Here is a 17,600-nt window from a genome sequence, read left to right on the forward strand (position 1 = left end):
GCTGACCTATCAGCTGCCTCTGTCTGTGAACGAGAGCAATCACATGGAAAGATCTCAACCGTGATAAATCACTTCAATACTTCAATAACTGTACTGTGATATTTGTACCAAAATCACTAGCTGCACTGCTTAAATAATTTGGTTACACATTCAGTTTGCAAAGACCAAAACCAAAAGAAATACAACAACAACAACACGGGGGAATTCTTTCCACTATAACAAATGCTAAACGGACTGTATTTATTTTGTTGACCACCCATAGCACTTCACACATTCACACTGCGTTGCTATACACATAGCTTTACCACACACACAGACGAACTTGAGAAACTGGGAATTGAACCATTAACCTGGTTAGAGGACACTCTAACACTCTCCTCAGCCACAGCCTCCCATATACTAACAATATACTTGCTGATCTGACCATTTGAACCTACAAGGGGAAACAACAAGGACAATAACTAACACCCTTCCTGGTCCATTTATTGGGCTTCTGTGTTAAAGTTGGCTACACCCTTAGTCTCCTCTTTTCGCCAAACTAGGAAGACAAAGTCCAAAACAAAAGAAAATAATTAACACAAAACAATGACTAAGCAGTGTAAACCATAGACTGCATATGAAGACAACTGCAAGTGGTAGTGTGGGACTTTGAAATAAGATACAGTACAATCAATGTTTCTAAATATTACATAATCTATGTAAGTAAGTAAGTATAAGTTTATTTAATATAGCACCTTTCACAGACTAGGTCACAAAGTGCTTTACATACAAGAATACAAAGGCATACAATAATAAAAATTAAACAATAACGAACCCCGACAATAGGATATTTGTGGAAAACTACACAAGGGCCAGTTTGAATAAGTGTGTTTTGAGCTTTTTCTTGAATGCATTGACAGAACTTTCAGATTTTATGTGAGTGTGTGATCGTGTGCGGGGGACAGTAAGTAAGACCTAAGTGACCTGCTGGTGGTGTAGGGTAGCAGTAGGTCAGAGATGTATTTAGGGGCTTGTCCTCGGAGGGTTAGGGTTAAAGTTAAAGTTAAGTTAAAACGAGGACCGTCAAAAGAATTCTGATTGGAATAGGAAGCCAGTGTATAGGGTTTAGAATGGGTGTGATGTGAGTCATTTTGCTGGATCCAGTCCGGAGCCTTGCAGCAGCATTTTTGATCTTTTGTAAGCAGACAAAAGATGATTTGCTGAGGGAAGTGAAAAGGGAATTGCAGTAAGCAAGTCTGGATGAAATAAATGCATGAATGATAATTTCTAGTTCAGGTTTTGATACGATACGGGTCAGTTTTGCAATGTGTCTTAAATAAAATAGACAAGAACGGGTTAGGTATTTAATATGTTGCTCAAAATGCATTGACTGATCAAAAATGACGCCAAGATTTCGGAGACTGAATTTTTTGGCTGGAGAATGGGTCCCAATACACTGGGAGATCTTGGAAGTGATGTTTTCAGGATTTATGATAAGGACCTCTTAGTTTTATCTGCATTTAACTGTCAATAATTGTTAGCCATCCCGTCAATAATGGCAGTCAGACAGTTGAGCAAAGTCGTGAGTTTGTCAGTTTTATCGGATTTGAATGAGCAGTACAGTTGAATATCATCTCCATAGAAATGGTAGGAGATATTTTTGTATTGAATATGACCCTAAAGGAATCATGTACAGAGCAAAACGAGTCAGACCCAATACAGAACCCTGAGGCACACCACAGGAGAGAGCTGCAGTTTCTGACGTGTAGGTGCCAATAAGATGCCGACCCAGCCTTTGAACCAAGATGGCGTGGTCTAGTAAGATCTAGCAGTACCAGCACTGAGCAGTCACCTGCATCAGAAGACATATATATCTCATTTGTGATTCTTCAACTGTTTCAGTTGAGTGCTTTTGATGGAGACCAGATTGGAAATGATCTAAACTGTTGTCTGAGGTCAAAACAGCCAGAAAGTTGTTGGCGACAGCTTTCTCTAGAATCTTCCAAATGAATGACAACTTGGATATAGGTCTTTAGTTTATGGAAAGGGATGGGTCAAGGTTATTCTTTTCAGTAGAGGCTGGACAATGGCATGCTTAAAGTAATCAGGGACACAGCCAGACTGCAGACAGCTATTTATAATAGAGACAGAGCAATGGCCTACAGACTCAAGAACAAGTTTTAGCATGGAAGTTGGAACAATGTCTATGGGACTTGAGGAAAGTTTCATAGAGCCTATCTCAGCATGGAGATCTTGTAGAATAATTGGAGAGAAACTGTCCAGAATCGAAGGCCGGGAAGGAGAAGTGAAAATTGGAGTAGAGGAGGGAGAGATGCAAGCTCTGAGATTCGTAATCCTATCATCAAAAAAGGAAAAGAAGGTGCTGCAATTGTTGTTTGAGAAAGCCGGCAAGTCAGAAGGTGAGGGAGTAACAATATTTGTAATGGTGTGGAATAGGACTTTAGGGCAGCGCTTACTTATGGAATATGATGGACTTTTTTGTAGCTTTCCACAGACGCTCTATTTTAAGACATTTGCGGCGGAAGCTGCAAATGGTGTCATTTAGCCAGGGTGATGAGTTGACAGTGGAAATAAGTCTATTTTTCTTGTCCAAAACAGCGGAGCAATGAGAATTAAAAGAGTGGAGCAGACTGACAGCATCATTGTTATTTGACAATACTGCGCTAGGGTCAAAAGCTGCATAGAACTAAGTCCCGCGTTTAGGGGGCAAAGGGTCAGGATAAAAACAGGTTGAATAAAACACATTCATGGTCATTGACATGCAGTTCCTCGGAGCAGAGTGTGTCAATAGTTACACCACGCGTAAAAACAAGGTTCAGTATGTGACCCTTAATGTGAGTAGGACATGACACATGTTGAATAAAATTAAAAGTGAGATTGATAAAATCTGCAGCAAAGCTAGAGGAAGAGATCAAATTCCAAAGTTGACCATGTCAGGGTATTTCACCCACAGGTACCTTAGGGTAATTTATTATTATCACAAGAATATTACAATACATTACATTCATTTAGCAGATAATTTGTCCCTTAGCAACTTACAATAAGTGCATTCAACCATTAAGCTATTACCCAAAAGTGCAAGAATCAATAGAATACATAAATATTTATCAAATAGGCAAAAATCACATTATTCAAGACATCACATATTCAAATTGACCCTGTTGCAGCAGTTCACCTTCTGATTCCTTACAGTTATACTATTATAATCATAGACACCATCGGGTTTCCCACCCCCACAAACAAAGGCTATACAAACTTATAACAAATGAGTTCATGAAATAATAGTCCTTTTTACATTAGTTACATTTTTTATTATTTTATCTTTTCATTTATTTTTGAAAAATATATATTTAACTTTTTTTACCTTGCCTTTTATATCTTTTTAAAGCACTTTGAATTGCATCGCTACTGAAATGTGGTCTGCAATTAAACTCGCCTTTCTTCAGGGGCTTTGCTGCTACAGTCGCTCTTTATCTGATGATAACAGAATTTTTATTTTGGGTTGAGGTTACTATTTGCTAAATTTAATTAGCATTCTCCTGTATACTGAATAAAAGGGGTTGCTATATCTGCTATATGACCTAACAGTGATGATCATACATTATTATAATCACCAGAAATCACATATAAAAATTGACCCTGTTACAGAAGTTCATCTACTGATAGCCTATCAGTCACACCATTATTATCACACATAAGTTAATTTATTCATTAGAATATTAAATGTTCATTTATGCGTGATAAAATGTCCCCTTGCTGCATTCAATGTACTCAGGGGTTTTGCTGCTACAGATGCTCATAGTATCATATAACCAGTATTTAAAAAATGTAAACTTGATGTTAATGTTGTTGTTATTTGACTTGATCTGATCAACATTCTCCTGCACACAAGAGGTTGCTAGTATTGGCAGTTAATTAATTAAGCGGCCCAATTTAGCATTGCCTCTGTTTTCTCAATTTATGGGCAGTTACAACTTGGAGAAGATTTGATGATGACTCTTGGTTTTTGATTGTAACATCTGCCAAAGCGAACAGAACTGACCTTCACTTTGATCCATTGCGCTCAGTTTAACAACATGTAAGGTGCAGGTATGGCAGTCAAACATCAGGAACCAGTTTGCAGTGACAAACTGACCATCCAAAACGAGTGACACAGACACAGATATGGCCGATTTAGTGATTACTGCTCTGCATCACCAGCACTTTCAAGAATTTCACCTCTAGTCCTATTCTGCCATGAGGTCTGACAGACTATAAAACATCCTCTATGACGAGAAAGATTCCTGTAAAGCTGTTGTAACTTTAACTGCTGTTTCCCAGAGTGCTTGCATCACCTGTGTGTTTGTCCTGGCTAATCACTCAAGTCAATGATCCACTCACCATATAGTGACCTGACTATCAGACCAGCACTGCAGACACCGTGATTAGATGTCAAGGTGTGTGTGTGTGTGTGTGTGTGTGTGTGTGTTTGTGTCACTTTTGGCAGTTCAATTTTTATACACAAGGGGTCGCACTGCACCATAAAACAGATGCCACTCAGGCTCCAGCTCCTGTATCAAAGAGAGCACTAGTAGTACATTCAGCTCTCAGTTTGTTAGGTACACCCAGCAAAAACTAGTGCACAAGTTTATAGTGTTCAGTTTTCATTTGAACTATTGATGCAACTGTTTGATAATTTTGGAGGATGTAGTTTGTGGTGCCGTTGAACTATATTTCTTCATACAGACAAATGTTATTTAGCCTATTGCCATTGATATAAGCGGAGTGGACGAAATAATAGCACCACAAACTGCCACCTCCAAAGTGATCGTATGTTGAATGGACTTTTTTATCAGTTTCTGCTCTAACTGATAACATTTTTTACAGGACTGCATTAGTTGTAGCTAGGTGTTCCTAATAAACTTACAACTGAGTGTTCATGTTCATGAACTCGTTGAAAGGTGGATTTTGCATCAAATTGGGCATGATATGATTCAATCATCCACATACCTTTAGTTCAATTGTATATTAATAAATATTGGAAAATACCAAAATTGTACAAAAATGGTGGGAATACACATCAGATGCCCAAAAGTAAAGTCTGGTGCTTTCATCAGGAGTTAAAGACTTCATCACTGAACACCTGAAGGCAAAGAGTTTGAAGGGTTGACTGTTTTTTAGGCTAAAAGTGTGTCGTTATGGTTGGGTTGGGCTGGGTTCCATTGTGGCAAAAAAAACAAAAACTGATGCAATTGCAGTATTCCAGTGCAGTAATAAATCTCCAAAGGTAATTTAAGAGAACGGTCACAAAATAAATGGCTTCTGCTTGTCAGGCTACTAAAAACTTTAGTTTAACTTTAAACATATTGGGAAATTATTCATGCAAAATGTTCTGAGCAGGGAGAAGAATGAACAGGGACTGCATTTAGCCATACTGCGTGTTTTACAATAAATATTTGACTAAATGAAAAGAGGTCTATTAAATCATTGGAGGATGTTAGAGAAATGTCATAATTTGCTTGTGTTACGTGTTTACTATGTACACAACTTGTCCGCAGTGAAGAGGAGCTCCACAGATCCATCATACAGGTGATAATTATAACTCTGTGTGTGTGTGTGTGTCTATCATGATAGGCTCTGTGGTGGAGTTGCTGTTGTGTATCCTTCAGTCTGAGTGTATTTTCACACCGTACTCAGGCACACTGAGAGTCACTGGCTATAAATACATGCTGTGCCAAGCATGTCCTCCATCAGCTTTCCTGGAATAAACTTAAAACACCTGCCCCCCTACACAACACACATGCGCACACACGCACGCACGCACACACACATTCTCTCTCTCATACTCAAACTCAAAAGTCAACCAAGAGAAATAGAGGCATACGTTTTTCAGTGCTTCTTATTTTTGTCAACAATCCCTCATTCACCGCAGGTGAACAGACCTTTGCCAGATGCTAATTGCAGCATTCGATCAACTCTCTCACAGCTGAACTGTAAAAGTCTGTGACGGTGGGGACATCCTACTACAGAGAGTTAACATGCATGACAGTGTGTGTGTGTGTGTGCGTGTGTGTGTGCGTGTGTGTGTGCGTGTATTGATGTTGGCATCCCATGACTTTCTGTCTAAAGGCTGGTCTAGGCCGGCCATGTTCACCTTGGCTGCTAGACTGGCATGGCTGGCAGTCATTGAAAGCACCACGAGGTATAAAAATAATATACAGCCCAGTTAATAAAAAAATCCCAGGATGGTGCCAGGGGTTCAGACCAACGACGTTACGTAAGGCTATCCAGTCACAGAGCCAAGAGGAACAGAGGCATTGCTGAGTGCTGAAGGAGGGTAAGGCCTGACGACTTTTACTAAAATCAGATAAGAACTAACTGCTGAGTAAAACTGCAGAGCGAATCTCTCTGAGTTGCAGCTTAAAGAAGTGCTTCACAGATTTTACACATCAAAGTCAGTTTACCATTCCTACTCAGCCTATTAAAGCAGTTGCAGTCTATGATGTTTTTTTTTCTTTGTCAGGGACACTGGAAGTCAGTCAGAGATTATGATTGCTGGACCAAAGCCTCTAATGTCGTCATATTAAATTCAGCGCAGCAGTGCAACATTTATGAGTTTTGTACCAACTGATTGTCAACAACAGTTTGTATCATTTTACACTACAACAGGCAGCAAACCTGGCTTTAGGACAATCAAAGAAATCAGAGATTATTTTTTTTAAATGTATCTAACTCAATATTACCACCACTAAATCCATGATTCTTTCAGCTCGTGCCTAATGTCTTCATCTGTCACATTCTACATTTGTGCTTCAGATAGGCTAGAAAATACACTCAATATTCTAAAATTAAATCAAATAATATTGACAGTTAAATTAAACAGTTCTCCTCAAACATATAGAAAGTTTTTTTGCCTTGCAGTTACAGCCCCTTGCCAGTATGTGGTGCTGCAGCCCCCTCAGCACCTTTACTTTCAGGATCCTTGTGGAACTTGACATGTCAAGAAAATAACCTGGGTGATGTCATCAGGGTTATTTTGACTTGGACTTGCAGAGAGCCTGTGTTTCAAACAAACAGTGTGTGCCTTTAAAAGATATGAGCAATGGAGTATCTAATAAATTATAGCTTTCGAGTTGTTATGGAAAAAGGTAGGGTTCAGTATATTCGGGACCAATACTAGGGTCACAATTTATTGTATTGTCAGCCTAAGTACTGCTGGACGGTAAGTGATCAGACTAATAAGAATAATTTGACATTTTGGGAATCATGCTTTCTTGCATCTCTAACAAATAAAAAGTTATATTCTTAAGTATTAAAACACATCCTTATTTACTTTAAAACAATCAGAAATGTTGCCTTTACAGCCTTATCTGGTCTGATACATAGTATCGACTGCTGTCTACTGCTGACCTGAGACTCATATCCACCGTCAACTCATCTCCCTGGCTAAATGACACCATTCGTAGTTTCCAGCGTAAATGTCGTAGAATAGAGCGACTGTGGAAATTGACAAACTCCAAGTCCATCGTCTCCACTATAAAGAGCTAATCTCTGAATTAAATAACATGGTCAACAACTCCAGACCTTCTTAGTTTGCAAACCTTATACCTTCCAGTAAACGCAACCCTAAAGTCCTGTTTGACACCATTACAAATATTGTTACTCCCGCACCTCCTGACTTGCCGTATTTATCAAACAGCGATTGCAGCAACTTCCTTTCCTTCTTTGTGGATAGGATTACAAATCTTAGAGTTTGCATCTCTCGCTCCTCTACTCCAATTTTGAACAGTTTCTCTCCTATTTCTTTCGATCTCCATGATGAGATACGCTCTATGAAACCTTCCTCTGGCTGTGTCTCTGATTATTTTAAACGTGCCACTGTCCAGTCTCTCCTAAAAAAAATTAACTTGACTCATCCCTTCCCATAAACTATACCCCTATATCCAGGCTGCTGTTCATTTAGAAAATTCTAGAGAAAGCTGTCACGAAACAGCTTTCTACTGTTTTGACCTCACACAACATTTTTGATCATTTCCAATCTGGTTTCTGTCAAAAGAAGTCAACTGGAACAGCTCTCCTCAGAATCACACGTAACATATATATGTCTTCTGATGCAGGTGACTGCTCAGTGCTGGTACTGCTAGATCTCAGCGCAGCATTTGACACTTCAGATCACGGCATCGTGGTTCAAAGGCTTAAACACGTCAGAAACTGCTGCTCTCTCCTGTGGTGTGCCTCAGGGTTCTGTATTGGGTCTGACTCGGTTTGCTCTGTAAATGATTCCTTTAGGTCATAGTCAATACAAAAATATCTCCTATCATTTCTTTGGAGATGATATTCAACTGTTCGTCTCATTCAAATCCGATGAAACTGACAAACTCACCACTTTGCTCAACTGTCTGACTACCATTAATGACGGGATTGATAACAATTATTTACAGTTAAATGCAATCTGAGGTCCTTATCATAGCTCCTGACAACATCACTTCCACATCTCCAAATGTACTGGGACCCATTCTCCAGCCAAAAAATCCACTCTTGGCATCATTTTTGATCAGACTATGTATTTTGAGCAACATATTTAAATCCCTTACAAGTTCTTGTCTATTTCATTTAAGAAATATAATGAAAACACGAAACTGCCCCCTATCGTGTGAAAACCTGAACTAGAGATAATCATTCATGCACTTATTTTAGTTCAGACTCGATTACTGCAATTCCCTTTTCACCTGCCTCAGCAAATATTCCCTTTGCCGCTTACAAATGGTCCAAAATGCTGCAGCAAGGATCCTGACTGGATCCAGCAAAATGACCCTCATCTGCGGGCTCTGTCAATGCATTTAAAAAATCTCAACACTCACTTATTCAGACTGGCATTTGTGTAGTTTTCCACAATTTCTTATTGTCGGTGTCTTTCACTGTTTAATTTCATCATTGTATGCTTTTTTATTCTTGTAAAGCACTTTGTGATCTGCTCTTTGAAAGGTGCTATGTCAAATAAACTTTACGTACTTACTTACTTACCTCTAGCTGCCATGTGCATAACGGCCGCTTGAGATACAGTCTTAAAATCAACTACAAAGGTCAAAATAAGCTGCTTAAAGACCCCCTCCAGGCACGTTTTAAAGTATATAAAATAATCTGCTATGCCTGATATTTTGTGTAACATTTTTTACCAAAAAAAAAAAGGGTCTGGAAACCAATTCAATTCAATTCAATTCAATTCAATTTTATTTGTATTGTGCCAAATAACAAGATACATTGTTTCAAGGCACTTTACATAGTAAGGTCAATAATACAATATTACAGAGAAATCCCAACAAACAATTCCCACAACGAGAAAGTACTTGGCAATTTGGCGACTGTGGAGAGAAAAAACAGGAAGAAATCTCTGGCAGAACCGGACTCAGTTGTGTGCAGTCATCTGTCTTAACCGGTTGGGGTGAGGAGAACAATCACCACTCTCTCTCCCTCATTGAGGAATTCTGAGACTATTAATATTCATGATCACAGATTGTCACACATTGTCCTACACTGGCAGACTCGCTCCCTCGGAAGAAAAATAAAAGTCTTGCAGTCTGGAGCCCTGTTGCACCCATTTGCATATTCAACAGCAATTGGTTGTTGTATTTGTGATTTGTTAGAACTTGAAATTTCAGAGAAGTGCACAGAAATCTCCTCCTCCAGGAGAGGACTGTGAAAACACCTCTATAGTGCTCAGATACAAGTCCCTATAGTCAATGTCAGACATTTTAGAGGACAGAAAGAGAAGAAAAACACTTTTTTGACAGGACGCGGTCTTTAAAAAACAGTCTGAGCTCATTTGATTGTGGTGTGGAGCCTCGGTATCAAGGCCATCTGCCAATCATGACATTTCACCTTGTAAAATAACTAATTTGGACATATACCAGTGTGATAAAAATGACCTAAAATGTTGACGTCTTTAAATAAATTCTGTGGTCTGGTATTACCAGTCGTGTACAGTGGCTAATTTTACCTTATGTTAACAAACTTGATAATTACTGAGTCAATTTGCTGACTTAATGACTTCTCTACTTGTGGCACTGTCACAGTATATTTACTGTCACCATTAACTAGTAATTGCATTTGTGGCTACATTTTTTTCATTCAGCCAAAGTTACACAGTCTCACTTTAAGTGTGGAATCCAAATGACCCACTGCCATGTCCTGACGAGGGAGCTTTTCTCTTCCCCTGTGTCTTCGATTATTTTTGTGTACTGTTTTTGTGTCCTGTAAAACGTCACATTATCCACACAACTGAGTGGGCTTTGTTGTATATATTGTGTGCTGTGTGCAGTACACTGATATGACTTTACTGACACAATATTTGTAAAAAGATTAAACATTTGAGGTTGTGAATCTTGCGTTAAAGTTGGATTATTTTCTATTCCAACATTTGTCTTTTAAAAATTCATGATGTCCCCATTCAGTGTCTCATTGCTTTCTGCCAGTGAGATTTGTCTTGCTGAGTTCTGTAGCTCCTCCAAAGCTCCTGCCCTCCTGTGGAGGCAGACTGAACTGTAAACTCAGAGTGTGTAAATGTGTAAATGTCTCAGTGTGTTAATATTAAACATGTGCAGCCTTCCTCAGACTGGTCCACCCTGTCTGGATGTTATTCAGAGAGGCTGTGTTAGCATACTGTGAATCCCAGCCACTAAATGTATACAGTGATATATTGATGTTGTGGATGGGGTGAAGATTTTTAATACCCAAATATGCATCACAACCACTGTCTGCAAACAACCTGGTCTCTTTCAAAACTGATGCAGTCCTTAAGGAACAAGAGAGAGAATACTTGAGTTTGTTCCGTATGTACATGCATGTGCGTTAATGATGCTACCTGAACTGTAACAATTACATTTATTTTTTCAAAATGAATAAGTAACCCTTTCTTATGTGCACCTGCAACAACTTTGTATAGGCAACATATATCTAGGGAGAAACCCCTGATTAAAAAGAATGTTGAATTACATTTGATACATAAATCTTCATTGTTTTGTGGACACATAAAGAATCATTATATTTTTCAACTTAAACATGCAAATAAACTGGTTGGTTTCAATGTATGAGTTATTATCTTTTTAATATAAGAAATACATCAACATTGAGATGAAACAACCTGTATGCACCTCCCAAGCTTTTGTGGTGGATATGTTGGTCATTGTTGTAATACTCGAGTTCAGGACTCAGACTTGAGTTTCAGCTCTCATGAGCACAATGACTGAACTCAGACTCAAGCATTTACTATAATTGAACTCGGAAGTTGGAGATGGGGACATGGACATTTGAGTTAGTAACGTTATGTTACCATAATAATTTGGCATGAGACATTCATAGCTTTATTAATACTGTAACAATATCCAATTTTGTATGTTCTCAATAACAGACAGCGCTACAATGCATACTGAGACACCCTGAATTGAGCACTTTGCTTTCAGATTAAATTTAATTATAATGACTTGGATTTTGTATTGTTAATGGAAATTGACTTAAATTAAACTCTGACGCTTCCTTGATGACTCCGTTTCAGACTCAATGTTTAGAAATGCAAAACAGTGTCTCATTAATGTATATAGCAAGCATGAAACAATATATCCATATATTCCTAGTTGTTGTTTTTTTGGCTTCATAATGAATGTACTGTAAGTTCACTTTCCTTTGTGCTTATTTAAAATATCTGGCACTGTAAGTATACTAAATGAGCTTAAAGACGGTAAAAACATTCATATAGCTCGGATTAACTGTAGTGTCTTACTAGTGACCTCTTTCAAATCACTAGAATAGTAGTTAGATTAATTATGATAATTATGATAATGATGTGATGTTAAAACACCACATATACTAATTCAATTAGAGATTATTTAGTCTCAGCTCACATACTTACTCACACACACATTCATTCCCATATGTAGCATTAACCTATTACTGAGGGTGTAACGCTCAGATACATCGAACATGTGTGTTTAGCCACCTTTATGGCAGCCTGGATTTACACAAATGATCCAAAGTCTCCCTTCCATTACAGAGCAGGTGTTTCCCTTCCCAGTGCTCCCACTGTGTCACAGTGAAAAGTTTCCCAGCTGTTTGGTCTCTGGTAGGTTTCTGTCCGTCTCCTCCACACTGTAAAACCTCCCATCATTCCACACAGCTGGTAAAGACTAAAGAATCCATTATACACATATTGTATTCAGATGCAATTATGAACAGCTATTACCTTCACACTACATAGCGAAAAGCATCTGTTACATAATTCAAAGTCAAAGGTAGAGTTTGTTGAAAGACAGTCAGAGAAAGCAAGGTTACCCAAATCCTCTGAAACGAAGTAGATTGGAGCATAAATCAGAAACATTTTGCGTTGGCTGCTATTTTTTTCGGAGGGAAGGGCTAGTCATGACAGAGACAATTCACTTGTTGCCAGAAGACTCAGCCAAGAAAAAACATTAATCCGTGAATCTGATGTGGACAAAAATATGAGAGGAACATCTCCTGCATGCAAAATATCTTTAAGATGCTGTGAGCAGTGCAGCAAGGAGGCATTACACCAGAGACAGGACAGGAAAAGAGTCCCTGTCCAAGTCTTGTGGTATGATCTTTAACATCCATTGTAATATCTGAGCATGTTGTCTGTCATAAATGAATGATGTTAACGTACAGCAAACACAGATAGTATGGTTAGCATAAATCCACTATGTTGTGTAATCTTTAACAAGCAATGTGCCTGACAATGTCTTAGCTGCAGATTTCTTATTTTCCTTTCGAACTGTTCCGTATCAGTGGATGGAAAATGATGGACATGATCTGTCTGACCTGATGCCACACTGGCTCTGCTAACTTGTTATGGCCAGATTAATATATGATTATGTTGTTGATTATTTGAAACATTACAATTTGAACCTTTTCAAATAGATAATTAATTGAAATCTACTTGCCTAGAGCAATCTTGTTTCACCAAATTATCTGATCAGAACAGGTATGAATAACTTAGCTTTTCTACAGTTACACTTTTAATGCATGTCTTGTTAGCAATGGCTTTTCAAGAAGAAATAGAAAACTGCAGCATAAGGAGGAAGTGGCGTCAACATCTCAATTTTGACTGTAACTATTACTTCAAACACAACAGATCAGTGGTGAGGACTCTACTGCATAGAGCACAACACCTTGGAAGTAAAGGGGAGGGTGTTGGAGTGATGTGATGGAGACCAACAGAAACATCCAGACAGGACTACCTCACTTTCTATATTATTTTAATCAGAGGAGACAACAATTGACAGTTGAACAAATTGTACTGCCATCCACAACAGAAGAGAATGTGGTGTGATATGAAATAGAGTCGTTTGGCGACTTGACGCCTATGTGATTTCATCATGATTTAAAGGGGGTGAGGCTGAGTGTGTAGGATAGCAACCCCCCGGGGTCTAGACACTGGTGGTAGTTGTATGGAGTTGAGCGATGCTGAAGCTCTGAATATGATGAAAGCAGATGTGGACTAATTTCTCAGCTTTTCTGCCTGAACAATTCATTATAAAATTCCATAAAGACAAGGGGAGCAGCAGATTCAGGTAATACATCTCTGTGGCTTCCAGCACTGCAGGCTGTTTTATATTGTTTGAATATTGTCATTTGATATATTTTTTAAGATCCCCTTTTTCATGGGCTTTAACACTGAATGTCTTTTATACCACATTAAGAATGATTTTTTTTAAACTTTTTTTCAGCACTTGCTTGAGGAAACACTTCAACATTGCCTATTAGACCAGACAATACATTTTTCACTTTGACATTGGACCCAAAACAACGTTAGCATGATCGGACACTCGTGGGAGTTAATTGTTCGGAACCAACTGAACATACAGATGTTTCGAGGAATGTTTCGTTTTGCTACTCTATCATGGCTGCCATGAATCCAACTGATCTCCACAAAGGAGCAATGCACAAAACTTTAGAGATCTTCCTCTCAAGATGGGGGTGAAAGTCCTTTATGCCAAAACTGTGGGGAGGACATTGAGCGGTCGCCCTCAGCCATGAGTGGCTCAACAGAGCCCGGCTGACGAAACAGTGGCCAGACATTCCTGGCTTGCATGATTACTCCAGAAGAAACACTTGGCCTTTGCGCTGCTTAAGGAGAGTGGTGAAAGTACCGTCCGATCATTACTCCCTCGAAATCTACTAAAAGTAGAACCCTTTCTGAAGGGAGCCTCCATTGTGTTTCATCAGAGTGCTCCATCAGAGAGCAGGGTTGAAATAAATGGCAAATGTTGTTAGTCCTACTAATTTGCTTTTAACATTGTAGAGAAGTGACAATGTTATTTAATGAATCAGCTTCAGGCTTGGCCCTCTAGTTTTAAAGTATACAGTTATTTTAAGTATACAAATGTTATTGGTACTGAAGCTAAAGTGCATATTTTGCCATTTAAAAAATGGATTACTATCTCTGGACACAGCATTTTAAACCTCGATCCTCATTGCGTGTTAGGGCTACGCATCATCACAACAAGTTCTACAAGTCATACGGCGAACTCTGTTGTATGTGGTAAAAAACGACAAATGTTTTTCCTAAAATAGCGCCTCTACCCGTGACAGGAGATATGCCACAAATACTTTTTTCGGATCAGAGCATTGTGGGATTCACCAACACATGGTTAATGAGCTTGTAAAGGTAAAGGTGATGGTTAGGGTTAGGGTGACATGGCAGAGAATCAGCACAATTAATAGGCTTTTTTTGTGATAAACACTTTATGTCATATTACTTCAAACTGAGTTACTATCAAACCGATAGCGATGAATACATTGAATGATCCAACACTGAAATGAATACAATCTCTCATCTGTTGCCACGGCAGGACTGTATAAAACACGACCTGAAGTTCGGCCTGAAGAGAGTGATTGGATGAACCGGCTTTCTCCTGCCTGCGCGCACTCCGCTCGTTCACCACACAGTCGGGCATGTGACCAGTCTCTTGCATGGTGTCGGCAAACAAGCTCCGGTAGCTCCGGTTAGCAGCCGAGTTGCTGTACTGAACTCAAGAAGAAAAGAGTTGCAGAATGGCAGAGAAAATGTATACAACAGCTTCCGGTCGCAACAGACAGAGCAGTGGAAATGGCTACGGACACAAAGAGGTTGGAGACTACAGGAGGAGTGAACTGAGTAAACATCGGTGTGGCTCTTCAACGCTGGCGTCAACTCCGGGAGGAGAAGAGGGGGAAAAGTAATTTTGTGCTTCATTTGGGTGAAAGCGGTTTATGTTTTCGAACTGTGTAACCAACAGAACTGTTGGGAAGCTTGTGTGTGTATCGGCCGCCGCCAAGTTAGCTTCGCTGGAGGACACTAGCTAAGTTAGCTAATGCTACGTTAGCTTGTGTGTATCTACAGATAAAGCTGCCTGTGTGTTCGCCGGGTGTCGTCACAGTAGCTGTGAGCAAATGTCGCTTGATTGTTTATCTATATCCGCTCTGAACGGGACGTAGCGTTACGTGTGTGTGTGTGTGTGTGTGTGCGTGTGTGTGGAGTAGTGAGAATGCCCGGTGTGCATAACTAGAGGCTTGTAGTAGCAGCTGATGTGCATGTTGCAGTCTGTGTGCAATAATAAATGGCACAACGCCGGGCATGGGGGGCAGGTCCCGGAGCAATGCAGAGCTTCAGCCCTAGAGAAACTGTCTCCCTGCTCCCAGACTACGGTCCGGACGACGGGCAGGAAATGAAATGAAAAGTACTGTTCAATGTAATGTAATATAAACATTTCACTAAGTTGACCTGCTTCCTCTTATACCAGGTACAACAAGTTGTACATGAAGAAGTCCAGGACCTGGAGGTTGTCTGCCACGGACCAGAGCACTGACACCAGATGATCCTAGTCAACAGCTAGAGAAGCAGGTCAGCAGAGGACCAGGTGAGTCGGCTCGAGATACTGTTTGAGCATGAAGTGGTAACATAATTGTGTACAAAAGCTACTTTAAAATCCATATGGCAATGTTGTAAAAGATTCCAAAGTGTAAACATTTATGCCAGGTGGTTTGTTTAATTTTTTTTTTTTTACAGATTCTGAACCTCATAACTATCTGTTATGATCTTCAATATTTATCTAAACAAAGTCATAACACAAATATATATGTAAGAGAGGCTGGTCCACCAACAAATCTCTAAATCAATTATACTTGGCTCCCACAAAAGGTGACACAGAAAACTGTGTTTGTCACTGCAGATAATGCTGCTGTAGTGTTTTACTGTCTTTTACAGTAATGTTGATCTATTACTGTGATATTCTTTCTACAGGACCACTTCCTAAAGAGTCGACGACAGCACAGCCTGACCCGTCAGACCTGCTTTGACACTAGAGCTAGGAAACCCTGTGCAGACAGTTTCTTCATTGTTGTACATATGTTGTCTATGCCAATATTATAATATATATTTGGTATATTGTGTGATGTTGCAAAAAAATAAACAGGTGTCATGACACATTGTGTTCTCATTATTTGTGCAGCTTGTAAAGAGGTAAATGTAATGGTTGGATTGTTTTTGCTGTGAGTATAAGGAAAAGGCCTTGAACATTCAAAAGATTTTTATTCCAACAATATAGAGCAGGTTATGCAGAACATAAATAAACATTGGTATTTCACAAAATACTGTGTGCAAAATGTAAACCTCCATATGTGACAGCCTGGACACGGGAGTCATGAAGTTGCTCTTTCCACGTCTTTCGGCAGTTCTGGCAGACACAAGTAGGTTGACCTGCAACGGGACGGCCCGGCGGAGGAGCATCTGCTGATGTGAGGTGTAAGTGAAGCAGGAGGTTTGTGTCACGTCACTGCTCCAAGCTCAGTCCTCGAGTTCTGGCCTGTACAGTTACAAATGATTAGATTAGATACATGATAAATGATTAGATGTATGATTAGATACATTGAACAGAGTCCGGAGTGAACTCAGTCTGAGCTAACAACACTGTCGTGGAAGCTCTGACATGCTAAACAAAATTCACCTTCATATGGCTAAAATGTGCTGAAGTTTAAAAATATAAACTCAAAACAAACTTTGTCTGTGTAGAACTGCTAAACGTGTTTTATTTTAGCTTAGCCTGCAGCAGCCTGTTCCTAACTAGCCAGCAACAAGTTACTGCATCAGAACTCTATTTTCAATGATATTTCCCAACACTAACATGTTAGCTTGACACGTGCCCACCGACAATAGCCATGTTCATTGTTGGGGACATCAAAGTATATATATACAACAGCTGAAATATACTGCCAGATGATGTCTGATTTTGTTCTCATTTTGATGATGTTTTCCATGATGGTTTATGATCATACAGTCAGACCTGGTGGTGGCTAATGCACATGTAGATTACCAGTGGGTTGGGCTGGTTGTAGCATCCATGAGAGGACGGCAGGTGTGTCAGCAGACAGTTAGCATTCGCATTACTAGTTCATGAAAATTTTATGTCTGAATCTCGCCAGTGTTGCAGTTAGCAATATCTTGTTGTGCACATTCTATGGATTTAACATATACCTGCTGCCTTCAGGTGGAGACTCACCACAGTAAATGACAGCTTGGCAGTATAGACTTTTCAATATAGACCTAGATCTACAAACTGTCAAAAAGAAAGAAT

At 39.4% G+C, this 17,600-nt stretch overlaps 1 long non-coding RNA gene across 1 annotated transcript; it reads left to right on the forward strand.

Moving 5' to 3' along the window:
* Positions 1 to 6,108: 6,108 nt before the first annotated feature.
* On the forward strand, positions 6,109 to 16,331 carry LOC118310065. Its single transcript, XR_004793698.2, has 4 exons — positions 6,109 to 6,316; positions 14,841 to 15,206; positions 15,771 to 15,887; positions 16,271 to 16,331. It is a non-coding gene; the product is annotated as an uncharacterized LOC118310065 (long non-coding RNA).
* The last annotated feature ends 1,269 nt before the right edge of the window (positions 16,332 to 17,600 follow it).

Source organism: Scophthalmus maximus, chromosome 6, assembly GCF_022379125.1.
Source record: "Scophthalmus maximus strain ysfricsl-2021 chromosome 6, ASM2237912v1, whole genome shotgun sequence".
NCBI lineage: Eukaryota > Metazoa > Chordata > Actinopteri > Pleuronectiformes > Scophthalmidae > Scophthalmus > Scophthalmus maximus.